A 22597-nucleotide genomic window follows, 5' to 3' on the forward strand; every position below is an offset into this window, starting at 1 on the left:
TAAAAGTGAAAAGGGAGCCTTAGGCAAAAGGAAATTACTGCGAGCCCGCGTGACCTTTCAGGGAGGTAATCAATCAAGTGATCAACAGGGATATTTATCATCGCTATATAGGACTACTTCGCCCTGCACGGGCGGGGGTGGGGTGGCGAGAGGAGGGTGGAGACGCGCGCACACACGCACACACACACACACACACATAATCACAAAAGTTTGGACAAACCCGATTAAGTCTCAAGACAGAGAACGTAGGCTTTAATAGATGTTAAGATTGTCCCTTTAGTTTGGGAGAAACACAGCCTCATATACCCAAGCTGGGGGAAACGCGCACATCCCCGCTGCAGTGGCTGTGTGAAGGTGTTAAGTTGAAAGCGTCCACTGAGCTTTGCCCAGAAAGGAAAGCTCTCGGTGATTAGAGCGCTGGAAGGGCGGGCGAGGCGCGGGGCTAGCTTGGTTTCATTGACCTGCGGGGGAAGGGGCGCCACCGTCCGCAGGGGGCGCGGGAGGCGGGTACCCCTCTCCGCGGCGCGCGGACGCCGGGTTAGCGCACCCAGGCAGCCTCCTCTTCCTGCGAAATCCTCGCGCTGCCCCAGGGAGAGGGGGTGGCGCGCTCCGAGGCAGCCCGCTCCGGCGAGCACGCGCTGCGGGACTCCGGCGGCCGCGCGTTTTCTGCCCAGTTACCTTCTCTACCTTGTAAAACTCGCCGTTTTGTAAATTGCTTTTTCGGTCCTGGATTTCTTAGCAAATCGTTAGATTTTACAATCCTGCTCCTACTCTCTGGTCGTTCAACACCCCCTCCCCAATGTCAGACGTGTACGTAGGGGAAGAGGGGGTGCGAGGTGGCTGACTTTTCTATAATGATAATGATATTAAATAGTAGACTTCAAATCTAGGCCTCCGAGGCCCTTGCCCAGCTCGGGGACTGTAATCAGCAGTTCTTGAGAGAGAAGGTCGGGCTGATTACTGGCCCTCGAGGCTGAGAACTATTTCCCGACGGGTTTATGAAACACAGGTTGGGGTGATGCGCGCCACCTCCCAGGTAGCTTGCCGCCGCTCCCGCGGTGTGGGAATGTGGGGCCGCGCCAGGGCCCCGCTGGTTGGCACCAGATGCGGAGCTCGCGCTCCCCCGCCCGTCGCTCCCGCCGCCCTCTCCGGGATCGAAACGGCCTGATCCCGCACAGCCTTAGTCTGCGGCGCCCCCGCCTGGCTTCCCCGGCCGCCGCAGCTCCGGGTGCGCCCGCTGCGTCGGGCTCCAGCTGTGCACAGTAGCCGCCAGGGCGTGGGGGTGGGAAACAGCTGGAGCGCCCCGGGGAAGCGTGTGTTGGGGTGGAAAGAAACCCAGCAAGGAGGATTATGAGGCGATCAACTCCTGGAGTTGCTACTGGTTTAGGATCAGGAGGAGCAGCTTCGGGGGGCACAAATCTCTGCCGGTGGAACAGGAGCTCCGGAGAGAAACCAGAGTACTGGTACCCGATGCCCCGGAGAAGTTTGCAACTCCTTAGGTCCCTTCTGAAAGAAGAATATGCCAGAGGACTGCACCTCAAAGTTAAAAGTGCATGTAACCCACCCCCCTGGGGATCTTGGTTAAAAACGCATTCTGATTCAGTTAAGTCTAGAATAAGACCCAGGCAGTCTGCTTTCCTAACACACTCCCAGGTGAAACGGGTTCTCCTGCAAGTGTGGCCCGCGGACCAGCGACAACAAGCATAACCCGAACTTTATTAGAAATGCAGAATCTCAGGTCTCAACCCAGACTTACTAAATCGAAATCAACATTTTAACAGGTGGTTCGCTTGAACATTTTAAGTTGGAGAAGCACTGCTCTAGAATGTTCCTGGCCGGGTTTTCTTTCTCCTGTCTTGGATCATGACACCTCTGTGATAACCTCATTTTAAATCCTGCTTTCTGCCTTGGACACGGGAGCGGGCGCAGTGAATGAACTTCTACCATTAAAGGCTGCAACTCCTCTGGCCCCCGTCTGCCACCAGCAAGGCCTTCCTGGATCCTGGTCTGACTGACAAACAGCCGCCTCCACTTCCCACTCACCCGCACCCCCAGCCTTTTGCTGTCAAGTGTATGACATGTATTTCTCCCTCCTTAGATTAGAGTTCTTTGTTTACACGTCTTCCTTCCCCTCTCAGCTGTAGGCTTCTTGAAGGAGACCATGCCTATCTTCTCTAAACTTTGTTTTCTCACTCTAACGTGGAGTTAGTGTGTGGAAATGTCTTGTGAACTGTGAAGCTGAAACAACTGCTATCTCTTTTTCTCAACCCCCCTTCCCATAGGCTAGCACAATGCTTTACATCACTAGGCACTTAATTTGTTGTGGTCTCTCTCTGGAAAGTCCTGGAACTCACACATCTGATATCCTGAGCCCAGATTACAGCCAAATTTAAAGCTCTTTGTGTAAGCCCTTGAGTTCTAGTTTTCTCTTCTATAGAATTCTCTAGAGAAAGACATCTTAATCTGGGATAGAAAGATTTCAGAGAATTGTGTAACATCTTCATATTCTAATTTTGTGACTCAGAGAGTTGATACTGAAGCCTGGATATCTCAGCATTCTAAGTGGTGAATACCTGAAGGTTGAGATGTTTAAGGGTTAAAAGCTAGGTTTTGTAAAACAAAATTAAGTGAGTCCTTTTTTAGGGCCTGCAAAAGAGACAAATACCATCAAAGATCTTGGAACTCTTTTGAAAACTGTGGTTGCCATATTTAGGAAAAGATGGCAGTGTTCAGATTTCAGGATTGTTGTAAATTAGACAAACTCTGGGCGAGCAAAATAGCATTCCAAGACCTTAAGAATCAAACCTTTGAAAGTTCAAATCCCAGTCCTACCTTTACCAGCTCTGTAACTTTAAGCAAGTTATTGAATGTCTCTGAGTCCTCATCTTCTCCTGTATAATGAGGACAATTGTGTATATCTTGCAAAATCATTGCAAAGATTAAAGATAATGTTTACAAAGTGTTTAGTATTTAGTGCCTGCTACCTAGTAGAAATTTAACAAATGGGGCTATAAGAAATCTAAGTTCTAACATTTGTAATTTGGCATAATGATAAAGCTTATGTCAAGTGTGTGTGTGTGTGTGTGTGTGTGTGTGTGTGTGTGTGTGTCCAGGAGTCTTGGACACTGCCCTTCCCATTCCCATCTGGATTGAGAGTTTTTTTCCTTTGCTCAACAAACTATTCTCTCAAATAGCTGAAACCCAAAGCCTTTGATATATAAAATCTGGCTGGTGCCACTAGATCTCAACATTGCAGTTTGAACAGGCATCAATGTATGTATGGCTGGATTTTTAGCTACATATTTTTAATAGTTTCTTGTGTACTTATGCCTACTCTCTACATGAAAAGTGAAAAAAGCGAAAGTGTTAGTTGCTCAGTCATGTCCAACTCTTTGCGACTCCGTGGACTGTAGCCCACCAGGCTTTTCTGTCCATGGGATTCTCCAGGCAAGAATACTGGATTGGGTAGCCATTCCCTTCTCCAGAGGATATTACTGATGCAGAGATCAAACTCTGGTCTCCTGCATTGCAGTCAGAGTATTTACCATCTGAGCCGCTATATCAAACAGCTCATCCCAAACTGAGCCTTGACCATCTCCCAGACAGCTTGAGGCAACAGAATCTGGGCCATGGTGATGAGAGCCCACTCACTGACAGGAACGTTGCTCCTCCCCTAGCCATGTGATTGCAAGTCTTTCAGAACAGTAGTTTCAAAGTCATCACTTGAAGATGTCTAGTATATCTAGTAACCATAGTGTCTCCCTGTGAGATGAAAGCCACACAGACAATTTGAACAGAGAGGTTTTTAAGAGGATTAGTAAGTGCTTTTTTTTTTTTTAATTGTTTACTTGATTTCTTGTTTGTTTATTGTTTTGAAATTTTGGTTTTCATGAATCTAGTTGTTACCCTTACTATCAACACATGAAACTAATTGACAGTCTAGATCGCTGCCAGGAAATAAAAGACCTGTGAAATTTACACATGCGATACTTTAAAATTCTTTACTCAAACAAATGATTACAGTTGACATGAGAAAATATAGACATCATCAAAGTACATTAATTTACTTAATGTACTTTTAAACTTATAGATATAGCAGATTTTCCACATCTTTTAAAGCACAAACTATAGGACCCATGCTGAGACAGCTTATAGAGAAGACTGCCTTGTAACAAGATCCTCAGTACTCAGTAACTTAATTCCCTTGACTTGGGTCCAAGGCAGTCCTGGCTACCCTCAAACTCAGCTATAGAGTGAACACCCTTAGCCATGACAGAGTGGGATACAGGTGTGCCCTGCTTTATGAAAAGCCACATCACAATGTGATTATTCGCTCCATGCTATTTTATTAAATAATGAGTTCCCATGGGACATTTAAAATATGATTTGACTTACAAAAATTTGATTTATACTCACTTTTCCCAGAAACATACCTATGAAGGTAAAGTTCTATTTTTTTAAATGATGATGCATGTCCCTTAGCAAATGTTTTATAAGCAGTCCATTTTCAAAGGTTAAGACAAGGAAGCATACCACAGTTCTGAGACAGGGGAAGAAAGAATTTCTGTATAGAAAGTCAATCGTATACAGAAGAAACTAGGAACTGATCTGTTGAAATTATCTATTTTGAGGGCTCATGCAGATGTACTGAAAGTCTGACTCATGATAGGATTCAGTCTAAAAATGTTTCAGAAAACACAGTGCTCTTGTACTGGGTTTTAAAACAAAAATTTCCAAATCAACTCTATAAACACTCTTGAAAATACTTTTCAACACTGGGGAAGAATTTTCTGTTGCATAGAGAAACTCAAGAATAATTCTAAGCTTGGTCTACACTTATTCCCAGGTAGAATAGTCTGTGGGTAAAAATATTACCATCCATCTCATATCCAGGTTTTCACCTAGCTAGTTGACATCAAACTTGGAATTCTGAAGCTGGATACATTGATACATGCATACATTGACACATCATGACTTTGGTATTGTTAAGGGCTCTGGGAGACAGATTTCTTTTTTTTTTTTTTTCTTTTTTTTTTTTTCTTCCCCCCCCCCCCCCCCCAGATTTCTTTTCTACCTGGGATGGAAGCACCAATGCAGAGCAATCAAGATAGTAAATGCTGTCAATATTTTGATGCATTTGCTTCTGTTGCATTACTGTTAGGCTGAGATTTTAACAACAGTTGGGTTTAAACCTCTATTGATCAACAATCATGCAGGTTTCTCCACTTGACTAAATGGGCTTGGTTCCACTTGTGTCTCCTCCCACCCCCCACCCCTGGGAAGGTGCAACCTGCAGTCATAGTGCGTGGGCTCTTTAGCTCTAAGAACTACTTTTCCTAATTCACCCTACACACCACTGCCTGATTAATCTTCCTACAGCACAGTTCTGAAAATATCACTCTACTACTCAGAATCATCAAGAACTCTTAGTTATTATTTTCGAGATAAAACCCCAAAGTTTTGCTTTTCATTCAAAGATATTCTAGATAGAGGAACAAGCAAGAGAGATGGGAAAGCATGAGATATGAACCAGAAGTATTAAGAATCTTATTCTGGGGAAAAAAAAAAAAAGAATCTTACTATGCCTAAATTATGGGATTCCAGAAGAGACTTCATAGGTTCAGAAAGATAAGTTGGGCATATGCCATGGAGGGCTTATAACAAAAGGCAAAAATTGGGGGCTTTGTCTTGAAAATAACTGAATGATTTTGAAGATTCTGGTTAACATGATGGTGTTATTAAAACTGTGCTTTAGGAAGAATTAAGCAGGCAATGGTGTGGGAGGGATTACATTTCCTCTTCACATGTTCAATCTACCTATCTTTGAGATCCAAGACAAACATCACTGCCTCCAAAAACTGTTGATCTATTTCTCCAAACTGGAAGCAATCTCTTCCCATTGCCAACCTCCTTTAGCACTTTTTCCTTGCATGTTGTTTTGTCTGTTCCTCTATGATCTCTTGTAATGGATTGTAAATTCCTTGAGGGATATTTGTATCTAACACTTCTTGTCCTCCAGTGTTAAAGTACATCTTGCTAAGAACTAGCAGCTCTTTCTAAATGTAAGGGCTTCAGTTTTTCAACAATTTATGAAAATGCTCAGCAGTTACTATTTTTGATCAGCCACTCCTTCAGTCTCTCAACTTGTTCTTTCTTGTTCTCTAATTAGAAAGTTTTGTGCTATCTTCCATGTTTCTTCACCTTTCTTTAATAAATTCTCCTTATCTCTCTGTGCTTAATTCTGAATCATTTCCTCAGATTTATATACAAGTTCTTTAATTCTCTCTTTATCTGTATCTAAGGTCCATCTAGTCAAGGCTATGGTTTTTCCAGTAGTCATGTATAGATGTGAGAGTTGGACTATAAAGAAAGCTGAGCACAGAAGAATTGATGCTTTTAAACTGTGGTATTGGAGAAGACTCTTGGGAGTCCCTTGGACTGCAAGGAGATCCAACCAGTCCATCCTAAAGGAGATCAGTCCTGGGTGTTCATTGAAAGGACTGATGTTGAAGCAGAAGCTCCAATACATTGGCCACCTGATGCGAAGAGCTGACTCATTGGAAAAGACCCTGATGCTGGGAAAGATTGAGGGAAGGAGGAGGAGGGAATGACAGAGGATGAGATGGTTGGATGGCATCACCGACTCAATGGACATGGGTTTGGATAAACTCTGGTAGTTGGTGATAGACAGGGAAGCCTGGTGTGCTGCAGTCCATGGGGTCGCAAAGAGTAGGACATGACTGAGCAACTGAACTGAGCTGGACTGAACCAGCTATTTAAACTGTCATTAATTTTTTTCCATCTCAATTATTTTTTCTATAACTTATATAAGTTCTCTCCAAATGTGTGCCCATTACCTTTTCACATTGCTTTATTGCCTTCTTATTTTCAAACTCAACATTAAGTTTTTAAACATTTCAAGTATATTTGTTTTATCTAGCTTCTATTATCTGAAGTTTCTAGAGATCTAATCCTGCTATTTGTTGTATCTACTTACCTTTGCTCAGATAGATTGCCTTCCTTTTTTAGAATTATAGGTTTTTAGTTCACCTTCAGCAAGACTTTATCTGTGGGAATCATACTTAAAATTACTTGAAGTCTTATCTTTCCAGAATGTTTTTTATTTGCTTTATCAGAGACCCAAGAATATCATCAATTTTTTAATTTTACCAACCTGAGATTTTTCCAAACTATGGAGGAAGTGTAATTAGAACCTCAGACATAAGTGATAGTATGCCTGTTGGGAAGAATTATCAGGGGAGACTTTTCATTTTAACCCAAGGGCCAGATGAGATAGAAGCTTCCTTGATTTTTCTGGACCAGACTTTCCTGGGTAGTATAACTCTCTGAGACCCTGCTTCATGCACAGGTATCATTTCTAACTCATATTAGACAGAACTTTATGTCCTGATTCTATGAAGGTTTTGCAACTTAAGCCCAGAGTTCTCAAAGTTATTGGCTCCCCATCCCCCAACACAGACTGCCAAGATTCTTATCCACTCTTATGTTCAGCCTCAAGGAGTTCCCTTTCTTTCTTTCAAGCACATTTATTAGTTATTAAGCCAAATGCTTCAGTGATTTAGGAAGGGAGGGATTGCAGATTATTTAGTCCATAAAAATACTGGGTTGTCTAGACTTGAAAATACTTGTGGTGGTTTACTGTTAGTGAATTCAGTTTCAATATTTTTTCTTGAATTCTTCTTTTCAAAAGAAATGTCTGGGACCCAAAACAAATGTAGAACCAAACATCACTTATAAGTAGAATCACAAAAACAGCCTGTTTTTGATCAGTTTAAAATCTCTCATACCACTTCCTTGATCTGGCCATTTCAAAATCATTCAGCCTTCAAATGCCATCTCAGCCTTCTCTCTAATGCTTTCATAATAATAGTAATAATAATTACAAAACAGTAACAACTATTTCTTAAGTGATTACTCTGTGTTAAGCAGTACACCAAGTCTTGGTATATGTCACTTTACTTTCTAAGTAACCCTACCACATTTTTAACCTCATTATAAAGGTGAGGAAACTGTTGTTCCTAAAAGTTAAGTGACTTGTTCAAGGTGACTTAGCTAGTGTTAAGTTGAACTATATGAAATTACTGATATTCAATGGATTTTTAGCCACAGAAAAAGCATTTTTACATGATTCAGTATAAAAAGAGGGCAAAGATGGAATTCAAATTCAGATCTAATTTCTAATTTAATTTGATTCCCCCTGAAGAGCATAGCCTCTCTATTATATTAATTACTCCTTCCTCTAGGCGACTATGATTCTCATGCCATATTCTTTTTATTTTTATTATTTATTTGGCTGTACCGAGTCTTGGGCTTCCCAGGTGGCACTAGTGGTAAAACAAAAACAAAAAACCCACCTGCCAATGCAGGTAGATCATCAGAGACATGGGGTCATAAGAGATCTCTGAGTGGGGAAGATCCCTTGGAGGAGGGCATGGAAACCCACTCCAGTATTTTTGCCTGGAGAATCACATGGACAGAGGAGCCTGGTGGGTTGTAGTCCACAGGGTCTCAAAGAGTTGAACACAACTGAAGCGACTTAGCATGCATGCATGCACACTGGGTCTTAGATACAGCATGTGAGATCCTTGGTTATGGCACACAAATTCTTAGCTGAGCCATATGGGATCTAGTTCCCTGACCAGGGATTGAACCTGGGCCCCCTGCATTGGGAGAACAGAGCCTTAGCCACCGGACCACCAGGGAAGTCCTGTCATACCATCAGTCTTGATTCACTTTCTTCACTTGACCTTCACTTACAATGATGTACGTTCACCTGTCTTCTCCAGTAGATTGTAAACCCTTGAGGGCTGTGCCTTAGCTTTCCATCCCCAGTGCTTAGCACAAGTCTTCACTATTTTTTATTTAAATTAAAAGCTGAAGTATTCAGTCATTGGTCCATATTTGTGTGCAGTTGATGTGCTCCTGAGCTTTTCCTTTCATCTCATTTTCTCTTAATAGGCATTTTTAAATAATATGGTCCCTAACTTCCCTGGTGGCACAATGAATAAGAATCCACCTGCCAATGTAGGGGACACAGGTTGGATCCCTGGTCCGGGAAGACTCCCATGCTGTGGAGCAACTAAGCCCATGTGCCGCAACTCCTGAAGCCCACACGCCTAGAGACTGTGCTCCGCAACAAGAGAAGCCACTGTAAGGAGTAGCCCACCCACCACGGTGACGATTTGCCCCGGCTCGCAGCAACTACAGAAAGCCCACACAAAGCAAGAAGGCCCCAACAGAGCCCCCCCAAAATAAATAAAATATGGTCCCTAATCTTTTGACATTCTCGTCAAGAAGTGGTGTCTGTGCCTCCCTTCCATGAATCCAGGCAGGCCTATGACTGCTTCAACCAACAGAGAGAAGTAATGTTACGTGAGTCCCAAGGCCGAGCTATAACAGCCCAGGCAGCATCTGCCTAACTGTCTTGGAACATTTGCTCTCTGAATGCTTCCAATTGGATGCTGTACCTCAGAACCCAGTGGCCACACTGTGAGGAACCCAGTGCTCCATAGGTTCTCTGGTCAACAGTCCCAGCTGAGATAAGCCTTTGAGTTATCCCAGCCCAGGTGCCAGGCAGGTGAGTGAAGAAGTCCCTGGATGATTCCAGCCCCCAGCTCTTTGGGACACCTCCAGTCATTTGCTGAGGGCCCAGAGGAAGCAGAGACAAGACATCCCTCTCTGTCCTGCCTGGATTCCTGACCCCCACACACTGTGAACATAATGAAATTATTATTGCTCCACACCACTACATTTGGGGTGGTTTGTTGTGCAGCAGTAAGTAACTAGAGCACTGCCTTCATCCGGCCTGTCAGCTCTGAATAGCTGTAGCCTGGTCAGTACTGAACCCTCTAGCGTTTGGGCTGCTATAGGGCGCTCCTTTCTCCTAGTAATAAAGGTCTGTGGGGGGCAGCTGCTGCCATATCCAGAATCAAAAGTGTGCTCCACATCTGCATATTTATATATATAATCATCTAGGTATGTTGTTGTTCAGTCGTGTCCAACTCTGCAACCCCATGGGCTGCAGCACGCCAGGCCTCCCTGTCCCTCACCATCTAGATATAGATATTTTTTTAATTATTAAAGCCTGGTCTCACCCATCCTAAAACAAAATAAAGTATCAATCAGAACTCAAGATATCGGCACTGCTTGGTGCTGTATTGTTTACAATAGTCAAGATCTGGAAACAACTTAAGTGTCCATTAATGGATGAATGGAAAGAAGATGTGATTCTATATATAGTGGAATGCTACACAGTCATAGAATAAAAAGATGAAATCTTGCCATTGGCGACAACATGGATAGACCTTGAGAGTATTGCATGCATGCATGCTAAGTCGATTCAGTCATGTCCTGACTGCAGCCCTATGGACTCTAGCCCACCGGGCTCCTCCGTCCATGGATTCTTGAGGTAAGAATACCAGAGTGGATTGCCATGCCCTCCTCCAGAGGATCTTCCCTACCCAGGGATCAAACTCATGTCTCCTGCGGCTCCTGCCTTGCAGGTGAAATCTTTACTGCTGAACCACAAGGGAACCCCTTGAGAGTATTATGTTCAGTGAAATAAGTCAGATGGAGAAAGACAAATACCATATGATTTCACTCAAATATAGAAAACAAACAAAATAAGCGAACAAACCAAGCCAAGCAAAAACACTTAGATACAGAGATTTGTGTAGTGGTTACCAGAGGGGACAGAGCAGGAGAAGGATGAAATAGGTATAAGGGATCAACTGTATGGTGATGAATGGAAACTAAATTTTTGATGATAAACACACTACAGTGTATACATAAGTAGAAACATAATGTTGTATACATGAAACTTATGTAATGTTATAAAGCAATGTTACCACAATTAAAAAAATTTTTTTTTTTAGCTGGAAAACAAAAGGCTTCTGGACAGGTTTTAAGCACTTGGCTATCACCCTTCTGTCCTGGCCCAGTCCTGAACCCAACCTGGTTGGCTGTGAGCAGTGACCTCCGCATTAATCATTGCCCCTCCCCTTTCTTGGGGCTGGACCTTACCTCTCCCATCCCTCACATTGATTCTGACAGGTGACCTAACCTACAGCAGCCCAGCCACTCACTGAAGCTAAGCCCTGCTGCCTCCTGAAAGCCCTGATGCCCACTCTTGTACAGGACTATTCAAGGACGGATTCTGGTCCAGGCCACCAGCCAAGCTTTGCCTACATAGATGTGGTAATTTGGATTCTGGCCCCTTCTTAGAAGGGGATAGCTCTTTCTTCACCCCCAGCCATTTTACTCAATTCGCCCCTTTTCCTTACCAGGATTTCTTAGGGAACAGCAGGGCTAGACCCACCCTGTTAATTGCAATTAGTATCTCTATGATCTTCACCTACAAATATGGAGGCAGAGTGAGCAATGTGAGGCAGTGATCACTAGGGGGCAGTTAGCTCTCCAGGCAAGTCCGGAGGAGGCATGTAGAACTCCTGGGGCAGCTGTGCTGGAGTTCCTGGCATCCAATCCCACACATCAGGTTAAGAAGCAAGCAGCGACAGCCACTGGCTTTGCTAGGTTACTCCTGTGTTGTGGAGGGCCTTTCTTCTAGTTATGTAAAGCATCCAAGCCTACTTACCTGGTTCTCCCAGGGGACTGTATAAACTGCCTACTCTCTTTTCTTTTGTCAAATTGCAACGTAGTTGACTGAGCATGCAGTCACTCTCTCTGACTTACATTAGTTTCAGGTATGGGTGCGAACCTGCTAAGCTGCTTCAGTCATGTCCAACTCTTTGTGACCCTATGGACTGATGCCCACCAGGCTCCTCTGTCCGTGGGATCCTCCAGGCAAGAATACTGAAGTGGGATGCCATGCCCTCCTCCAGGAGATCTTCCATCAGGGATCGAACCCAACGCTCCTGCATCTCCTGCATTGCAGGCAAATTCTTTCACCACTGAGCCACCAGGGAAGCCTCAGTTTGAGGAATATGGCATAGTAATTTGATTTTTTTTATAGAATATGCTTCATACACAGTTATTATAAAATACTGACTATATTCCCTGTGTTGAAGGTTACATCCTTGTAACTTTTTTGTGTGTGTGCAATAGAGTTTATTAAAGTATGAAAGGGATAGAGAAAACTTCTGACATTAGACATCAGAAGGGGGCAGAAAGAGTACCCCGTAACTTTTTTTTTAACCTAGTAATTTACACCTTTTAACCATCTTCTTCTGTCTTGCAACTTTACCCTACATCGTTCCCCTCTGGTAGCCACTAGTTTCTTCTCTGTATCTGTGAGTCTGTTTCTGTTTTGTTATGTTTGCTCATTTGTTTTATTTTTTTAGATCCCACTCACAAGTGAAAACACAAGATATTTGTCTTTGACTTATTTCCAAGTTGTCACAAATGGCAAAATTTTGTTGTTTTTTATGGTGGGGTAATATTTACATCTTTATCCATTCATTTGTTGATGGACACAGGCTGTGATTAATATTCAGAAATCTATTGCATTCCTATATACTAATAATGAACTATCAGAGAAATCGAGAAAATAACCCTATTTACAATAAAATCAAAAGAATAAAATACCTAGGAATAAATTTAACCAAGGAGGTGAAAGCCCTGTTCTCTGAAAACCATAAGACATTGATGAAGGAAACTGAAGATGATACAAATAAATGGAAAGATGCCCCACATTCATGGATTGGAAGAATAGGTATTGTTAAATAAGTCATATTACCCAAAGCAATCTTCAGATTTAATACTGCTATTGCTGTTTAGTCATTAAGTCATGTCTGACTCTGCGACCGCAAGGACTGCAGCCTGCTAGGCTCCTCTGTCCATGGGATTTCCCAGGCAAGAATCCTGGAGTGGGTTGCCATTTCTTTCTCCAGGGGATCATCCCGACCGAGGGATCAAACCTGACTCTCCTGCATTGCAAGCAGATTCTTTACCACTGAGCCACCAGGGAAGCCTAGATACTAACTTTCAATAAAATCTTTTTGCTTAAATTAGCCAGAATGGATTATTTTGCCTGGAATTAAGATCATTGAATTTACTATCTTCCAACATCTTGTGATCTTTGAATCATTCAGAAAATCCTAGAGCCATAGATTTTATTTAATTTTGTTTCGTAGATCCTGACGGAGAGTACTATTAGCATTGAAGATCTACCATGAGCCCTATAGTGGTAGGAGAAAATTAGCAAATACCATGCAGTAATGTTAAAAATAACAAGTAATCAATCAGCTATGACATATTCATATTTACTTTCAGTAAAAGCTTTAATGTTAATATTGATAATGTTAACAATAAAAGTCTCATTATTGGTAAAAAAAATGCTTTAACTATTAAAAACAAATTTATGGTTTACTTTAAAACTTTTATCTTTATTTTCCTTTTGACATTTCTGTTGTGGGGGAGATGTTTTATAAGGGATATATTTTACAGTAATATGCGTATGTAATTTTTGTTCTGGGGGGTATGTAATTTTTGTTCTGTGGGGTTTTGTTTTGTTTTGTTTTTGGCCACACCATGCAGCTTGCAGAGATCTTAGTTCCCCTACCAGGGTTGCACCCTTGACAGTGAAAGCACAGACCCCTAACCCCTGGACCTCCAGGGAATCTCCAATTTTTGAATACTTATTTTGGAAATAGGTGGCAAAATATTTTTACTGATTAGTATGTATGATAAAAAAAAGTTTGCAAACCACCGCTGTCAATTTAATGTATTGATTCTTTTTCCTTTTGTTTTTTGTTTTTGATCATTTTTTTCATTTTTTAAAATGAAGTATAGCTGATTTGCAATGTTTTGTTAGTTTCAACTGTACACAAAAGTGATTCAGATTCTTTTTCACTATAGGTTTTCACAAGATATTGAATATATTGAATATAGTTCCCTGTGCTATACAGTAGGGCCCTGGTGTTTATTTTATATATAGTAGTGTATATATGTTAATCACAAACTCTTAATTTATCCCTCCCCCTATGTCAACATATTTATTCTTAAAGAGACCTTTAAAAATTCGATATTTTAGGTGTTAAATTTTAATTTTAAATTAAATTATAGATATCAAAAATATGTAATCTAGTAGTCTGTGAAATGTTCTGATGGCAGAAATCTTTCATTGAAGAAAGCCCCAATACCTAAAACAAACAATATTCTTGGTAGGGTTCCCCATCTGCTCCCTTCCTGAAAAGCACTATTTGCAGACCATTGATAATGCTAAACCTTTCTCTTTTTATAGATTAGGAAACAGGCCCAGAAAGGAAATATCTTGACCAAGATGATTTTTCTATTTGATGACTGAACTGGAGCTCAATCCACATTTCCTGAATCTCTGTTTGGCCAAAAGCCTTCCCACCACATTACATGACTTCATTGAAATGCTAGATTCGAGGAAGTTTCATGAGGCTTTCTAATTTGCGTTTCTTCTCTGGTTCTGAGATGTTGAAAAATGTTTGCCAGGGTCCTGGGAGTATTTGAGAAGCTGGAGAGACCCACCCACCCCACCACCCTCACTTGTACTTCCTCTAAAGGATTATCATGTAAAAACATTTTTAATATGTTCACCATGCATTTTGTTTCTGCTTCTTTTTTCCCGTTGGCTTTAGTCAAAAGAATCTGGTTTGAGCACTCAGCCAAACACTTTGAAAAGATCCAATCACAGTCACTCTGTCATCAGATAGACGCACAGCATCACCCGAACCTCTGGGTTTCTTGTTCACACATGTGGATTCTAACCAGCAAAGGAAGAAGCTGTAGCAACTACAAGCAAATACCTCTGAACTTTACTGAGATTGATAACAATGGTAATAAAAATAGTCTTTTCCATGATGAACACTACCAGTAAGTCAACAGTTAAAAAGGGATCATTTTTAGAGTAACCAATGCATTAGCTCTTGTCAATGAGATTTCTTTTGGCAGTAATATATTCTGGGGATTAAGTTAAACCAAATGTTTGTAACAACGGCAATGTAGTCATGTTAACAGTTAGGATTATCATCTTGGTGGATATTTACTGTAGTTACATTCAAATTTACCCTTTATTTTACCCCTCTGGACACTGTTTGATCATTTTCATCTCCTTTTGATAAATTCCATTTTAGATTAAAACCAACAGAAAGCATCCTTTAACATTTTAAAAGCCTTGCCGTTTATTTTCTTTTAAAATGTTTATACTTTTTTTCCCCCCTTTGAGCTGCTGCTCACCCTGCTGCCTTCACAGTGATGAGGGTAAGCTGTGCAAGCCCTGCTTGAGAAAGTTCTTTAAGTTCCTTGGCCACATTTGACACTACTTGGTGCTCTTAACTTTCAAACCCAGCCATAGCTGAACACCACATGCATCTTTCCTCGTTTCCCTTTGATGTCACATCTGCTTCCTGCCACTTGGTCGCTTCATGGCAGTACAGGTAAGAGGCCCCATGTTTGCCTCTGTAAACTAGGCAACTTAGCTCTCTGGTTGCTGTGCTTAGAGAGAGCTGGTGTAGAAAGCCCCATCTGTAGATGACTTTACCTGCAGCTAGCCTTCTGTTGCCTCCTGTGGCCCTGGCCAACTCCTGGGTGCAAAATTCAACAAGACGAGGAACTTTCTCAAAAGCACTTTGCCGCTTACAGGACTGTTTCTGAAATTGTTCTGTCATAATATTTTTGTTGACTGGTATTTTAAAAATTCTTTGTAGCTCATTAGGCCATAAGTGACACCTTGTCATGTTTTTAATCCATAAAACGGGTGGAGGAGTGTAACGGAATTTACCCTTTCAGTGGCTTTGCCATTGCGTTGTTTTACTGCTTTCGAACATATACACACAAGGGTGACGTTTAGTTCTCCACACTGAAAGAGAAGAGGGAAGCCCATGAGCCCCCTCAGACTGCCTGTGACCCAGGTGCTTTGAGTGCCCCTCCCAGAGCTGTGCTGTGCTGGTGGGCCTGACGGTCACTCTCTCAGGCCACCTCACCACAATGAGCTCAGAGAACCCCAGGACGAATGCTTGCAACAATGGCAATGTCCTCATGTTAACAGTTAGGATTATTGTCCCAGTGAATACTCACTATGAAGTGAAGTCACTCAGTCGTGTTTGACTCTTTGCGACCCAAGGACTAATGTAGCCTACCAAGCTCCTCCGTCCATGGGATTCTCCAGGCAAGAATACTGGAGTGGGTTGCCATTTCCTTCTCCAGGGGATCTTCCCGACCCAGGGATCGAACCCACGTCTCCCGCATTGTAGGCAGACGCTTTAACCTCTGAGCCACCAGGGAAGCCCGAACACTCACTGTTGTGACATGCAAATTTACCCTTCTGGACACTGTTTGACCAGAGGAGGAGGAAAATTTTGTTCTTTCCCGGGTGGTTCCCAGGCCACCATGCAACCACGAGTTGTTCAGTGCCCTCCTTCCACTAACCACTCAGTCCCCAAGTGTGAATTGATGGTCCATCTTCCTGTGACTCAGTGGTTTTTAACCAGAACTGCACCTAAATCACCTACAAAGCTCTTGGGGAATTCCCGGGTGGTCCAGTGGTTAGGACTCTGCACTTTCACTGCAAGGGATCAGGGTCCAATCCCTGGTTGGGGAACTAAGATGTCACATGCGGAGTGGTGCCGCCAAGAAAATTTTTTTTAAAAATAGAATTTTCCTTTTGAACGATTTTTCATTAGCGTCTCTCCCCACTTTCTCAATACTCTAGTGAAAACACTAGTATCAAATTCAGCTTTACTTTCCAAACCTCTCTGCGATATCTAAAAGGAACTTCACACTTAATATGTTTACAATTTTTTTTCTAATGCCACAAAATAATCTGTTTCTTCTGCAGTCTTCAAGTATCATTCATTGCAACATCATTCACTCAGTTCAAGCCTTGATTGTTCTCTTCCTCTCATGTACTATGCATAATTCATCAATGTTTTATTGGCTGTTCTTCCAAAATACCCCTGAATCCATTCACGTCTCTCCATTTCCTATTATTCCAGCCCATTCACCAACAATCTTCACTGGTTCACTGGGACTTAGCCAACATCCTCCTGACAGCCCTCCATCTTCACTCTTAAACCTCACAACATCCAAGTTCTACACAACAACATATTTGTTTAAAAAAAAAAAAAAAAACAGACAGATGAGATCAGGTCATGTCCAATAGCTTCCCACTTAGAATAAATTCTCTTTCCTAAGGCCTGTCTGATCTGACCCTTGCCTAACTCATCAAACCTCATCTCAGATCACTCCTCGCACCACCTCCACCTTTGCTCCGGCAGCAGGGGCTCCTGTACATTCCCTCACCATTCTGTGCTGCAGAAAAATCTCAAAGTCTTCATTTCTTCTGGGTCTCCTCAAATGTCTACCTCCTAGAACATCTGTTGTTCAGTTCCTTCTTAGCTCAGCTCAAAAGTCACTTCCTCTCTCTGACCATTCAGTGTGAAGCAGCCACCACCCAACCCATCACTTCTTTTTACAGTATGCAGTTTTCTTTCCTTCGAGATACTTGCAACAAATGAAATGATTTTAGCTGACATCTCAAGACAGGTAGAGCTGCTTTTAAAGGTAATCTCCAAGGATTAGTTCAGTAAGGAAAAGCCTTTGGGAGAGATAAATTCTGAGAAAGTCTAAAAACAATACCTCATCTTTGAGGATAGTGCTTAGATTTCACAGGTATTACTGGTTTCCTTTCTGTGGTTTTTTTTGGTGGGGGTGAGGTTATAATTTTATTTATTTATTTTTGGCTGTACTGAGTCTTTGTTGCTGCGCGGACTTTTTTCTAGTTACAGCGAACGGGGACTACTCTCTAGTTATGGTGTATAGGCTTCTCATCATGGTGGCTTCTCTCGTTGCAAGATTACAAGCTCTAGGGCATGTGGGTTTCAGCAGTTGCAGCTCCCAGGCTCTAGAGCACAGGCTCAATAGTTGTGGCTCACAGGCTTAGCTCCTTCACGGCATGCGGGATCTTCCCAAATCAGAGATGGAACCTGTGTCTCCTACATTGGCAGGCAGATTCTCTACCACTGAGCCACCAGGGAAGCCCCCTTCCCTTTTTTGATATTTATGTATTTATTTGGCTGCACCAGGTCTTAGTTGTAGCATGCAGGATCTTCAATCTTTATTGCAGCATGGGGACTATTTTAGTTGCAGCATGTGGGATCTAGTTCCCTGACCAGGGATCGAACCCAGGCCCCTTGCTTTGGGAGCCCAGAATCTTAGCCACTGGATCACCAGGGAAGTCCCTGACTGGCTTTCTTGAATGTCCTTTGGAGAAGTTTGGAATTTTCTGAATATAATCACTAATTTAGCTCTAGCTCTACTGAGCTCTTTGACTAAGTCATATGGCCCAAAAAATGCTGGATCCTGTATTCTACGTTCCTCTGTCTCAACCAAAAGCCACCAATGCAGGGGACTTTTTGCTACTTTTTTGCAAATTTTTATCCTATCATCACCTATGACTTGGAGCAACTTTAGTGATGACCTAAGTATTCTGGTCCTCACTTCTCACAGTGGAGAAGTCCTTCTATGGTTAATTTAAAAAGTGACTGCTTTTCCAGTAAACTTCTTTTTGAGAAAAGGGAATAAGTTTGACCTCCTTCTGAGTGATAACTTCATCTGTGCTTTCATAAACTAATTGGGAGATGCCCATTTTGAATTCTTTGATACTCTTGATGAATGAGAACTATACATGTATAATTCTCCTTTATTGTTGATGGGAGTTAAACAACACAAGTCTTATGGAATTAGGTTTTCTTCCTCTGCTATAATAATAGCTAGGTTAGGGTTTTATTTTTTCTTTCTGACTTTAGAAATTCTGAAATCAGTGTCCAGCCAACAGTAATTACTGCTCATTACAATAATCATCACCATCAGCCTGATCTGTCCCCTGGAGAAGAAGTCAGGGCCTAAGGAAATGCATTTTTATTTAGGAGGATGATGAACTTTACCTGAGGCCCAGTGTGGCCTCTCAAGGAGACAAATTTGATGACTGGCACTGGCAGTTGTTAATATATTGAATTCCTAAGTCAGAATTATTGTTTTAAGTATTTTCTGAGTGAAACCATATTCAAAAGAGTCTGAAATTTCAATCTCATGTTGAAAAGTCTTTACAGGTCCCATATATGAAATGGAAATATGAAAAATGTGGAAAAAATGTTAGAAGTTTATTAAGCAAGGAGGGTAATTTCAGCAGTCACCCATATTAAAGAGAAGTGGAAATCAACCTCTGCTTCCCAGTTTGAGGGTTCCCTTTAAAATAACATGCAATAGAATGGCTGGGGAGGAGGGTAAACGCCAGAGTGAGAGCAGATACTGTAAGTGGTTTACAGAGTAAAACCATAAAATCTCAGGATTGAAACAAATCTGAGACTTCAATCCCGTTTTTAAGCACTAGAGTGAAACTTTTCTTTGTACCAAGCATTAGGTATATTCAGGGTTCAGAAGTAAGGGCCTGGGTTTTATCTTTAAAGAGATCATGGTTCCCTAGTGGGACTATCAGTCAAGATGCAATTCTATCAGGACGGCATTTAGTTACCTCCAAGTGAAAAATCCACTTGCAGTGGCTAAATTAAAGAGGGTTGTATTCTGGGCTTCCAGTGGTGGTCTGGTGGCCTGGACTACCTGGTGGTCCAGTAGTTAAGAATCTGCCTTGCAAAGCAGAGAACGCTAGTTTGATCCCTGGTCCAGGAAGATTCCCACATTGCCTTGGGGCAACTAAGCCCATGTGCCACAACTACTGAGCCTGCATGCTGCAACTGCTGAAGCCCATGCACAAAGGGCCCAAGCTCCACAACATGAGAAGCCACTGCAATGAGAAGCCTGCACACTGCAACTAGAAAGCAACCTCCGCTTGCCACAACTAGAGACAGCCAGCACAGCAACGAAGACTTGGGGCAACCAAAAATTTTTAAAAATAAATAAATAAAATCATTTTTTGAAAGAATAGAGGATTGTGTTCTTCCACAGTTAGATCCAGAGATGGGCAGTTCAGAGTTATCCAGGCTCATCCAGTCTCTAGCTCCAAATACGCTCACCTTCACTAACCTAGGGCTTGTCACTCAAGGCTGCCAGGTAGCAAGCAGCTTTATCTCCAGCCTCATGCCTCCTTTCAAGACAAAGGAAAGAGAATGAAGAGGAGAGAGAAAGCTGCCTATAGTAGGAAAATAAAGCTTCTCCTGGAAATCTCAGGTAGACATTCACTTATGTCTCCTGGTCAGAATTGTGCAGCAAAGTCACCCTACCTGCAAAGTGGTCTCAAAAGGCAAGCATTTAACCTAGGCATATTGCCCCTCCAAACAAAACAAGGATTCTGTTGTAAGAAAAGAGAGAATAGGGGTTGGTTGGTGATAAGTAGTGTCTGCCATAGGCTAACAAGTATATTCACAATTATACTACTGTGTGGTTTGTACATAATAAACTTTTGCAGAACACAAGACTATCTATCCTCACATTAGGGGAAATGTTGAGCAGAGCTTCTCTGAGAAAGTAATATTTGCACTGAATTTCAAAGGGAAAAGGAAATTGTCAGTAGACAAAAGCAAGGATTGTTTCAAGAGAGGGACTAAGAGGGTTAAGTGGGCATGGAAAAGTGGTCATTTACCAGAACATTTTCAGTTGTCACTGACAGAATGACAGCTTAAACCAAAAGTGCAGAAGTAAGGTTTCAGGTATGGCTGGCTCCAATAGCCCAGATGATGTCACCAGGACTCAATGTCTTCTCTTTTTTCTTCTCTTTGATTCTGCAACAATCAGTAAGCATCTCCAGGCTTATGTCCCATCCTATCAGCAGCCCCAGAAGTTCCAATAAAGTTATGACTATGCATCTCATTGGAAGAACTTGGGATATGTGTCCATAACTCTGACCAATCACTCTGGACAGGAAAGCAGGACATGCTGATTGGGCAAGGCTGGGTTCCATGTTCAATTCAGGAGCCCACTGCAATTGAGGAGCGGGAAAGAAGATTCTTTAAGGGAAAAGTGGGAATAAATAAAGCAGACCGAAGTAGTGAATGTCGCTAACAGAGAGCAAATTACATTAGTGATATTTAGAAGGTGTAAAGCATAAGGCATGAGAGAAAAATTGACTGATTTTGGTGAGGACCAGGAAAGACTCTGAAATAACACTATAATTCACGCCTGAGTGTCTTTGTATGATGTTGGTACTAAGCAACCTGGTGACCATACATGTAAGACCTGGGTGGAGATGAGGTGGGGGAAGCAGGGCTGAGAAGGTTAGAGGCAATAATAATAATAAAGAACAATTATATTTCCTGGCAAGTCAAGGAAAAGAGACATCAAGGAGCAGGAAATATAGGTCTAAAATTTAGAACAGATCACTGAACTGAAGATACTGATTTCTTTCCATCTTCAGGCCCATTAAAAAATATATTTACTTAAAATGCAAAGGACTCTGGTTTTGAAATTTTCCAGACCACATCCCACCTCAGTTGCCGCTTTCAATTCTACAGGGTTTCCTTGGTATTTCCCTCTACAAATAACATAAAAATAAAATGACAATTCTCTACTACAAAACAAATAACCCTCCTACCTACAATAGTTGTATTATCCACTATACTATTACCACTTACACCAATTCTATCAGTGCTAGAATAGGAATTTAGGTTAACCTAGACCAAGAACCTTCAAAGCCCTAAGCAAGTATAATATACTTAATTCCTGATAAGGATTGCAAGACCATATCTCACATCAATTGAATGCAAATCAACCACTTTAATTATGCTAAATCCTCACTAGATTGGTGGGCTCCACTCCCATGAAATTTTAGTTAACAGCTAAATACCCTAGGCGGGAGAAGCCCAGGCAGAATTGAAGCTGCTTCTTTGAATTTGCAATTCAACATGTAATTTCACCACAGGGCTTGGTAAAAAGAGGAATAAAACCTCTGTCTTTAGATTTACAGTCTAATGCTTCACTCAGCCATTTTACCTATGTTCATCAACCGCTGATTATTTTCAACTAATCATAAAGACATTGGCACCCTGTATTTATTATTTGGTGCCTGGGCAGGCATAGTAGGAACAGCCCTAAGCCTACTGATTTGTGCTGAACTGGGTCAACCTGGAACCCTGCTCAGAGATGACCAAATTTATAACGTAATTGTAACTGCACATGCATTTGTAATAATTTTCTTCATAGTAATGCCAATTATAATTGGAGGATTTGGCAATTGACTAGTTCCCCTAATAATTGGTGCCCCTGATATAGCATTCCCTCGGATAAATAATATAAGTTTCTGGCTCCTCCCTCTTTTTTTTTACTACTTCTAGCATCATTTATAGTTGAAGCTGGAGCAGGAACAGGCTGAACTGTATATCCCCCTCTAGCTGGTAAACTAGCCCACGCAGGGGCTTCAGTGGATCTAACTATTTTTTCTCTACACCTGGCAGGTGTCTCCTCAATTCTAGGGGCCATTAATTTCATTACAACAATTATTAATATAAAACCCCCTGCAATGTCACAATACCATTTCCTTGGTATTCCTCTTTCTCTGATATAACTAATATCTTCAAAACACTGAACCAAAGGGTTAAATTAGCCACAGTTTGAGTAGAGACTGGAATCTGCAGCTACAATGAAAAAATAATATTTAAATATTTGAACCTACAAGAAGCCAATAAGCTGTCTATAAGTC

General features: G+C 41.8%; 1 long non-coding RNA gene across 1 annotated transcript; it reads left to right on the top strand.

The window, feature by feature from the left end:
* The first annotated feature begins 802 nt into the window (after window positions 1-802).
* LOC122675596 lies at window positions 803-22394 on the top strand. Its single transcript, XR_006335294.1, has 3 exons — window positions 803-814; window positions 4856-4858; window positions 21766-22394. It is a non-coding gene; the product is annotated as an uncharacterized LOC122675596 (long non-coding RNA).
* The last annotated feature ends 203 nt before the right edge of the window (window positions 22395-22597 follow it).

The sequence above is a fragment of the Cervus elaphus genome, chromosome 19 (genome assembly GCF_910594005.1).
Source record: "Cervus elaphus chromosome 19, mCerEla1.1, whole genome shotgun sequence".
In the NCBI taxonomy this organism is placed as follows: domain Eukaryota; kingdom Metazoa; phylum Chordata; class Mammalia; order Artiodactyla; family Cervidae; genus Cervus; species Cervus elaphus.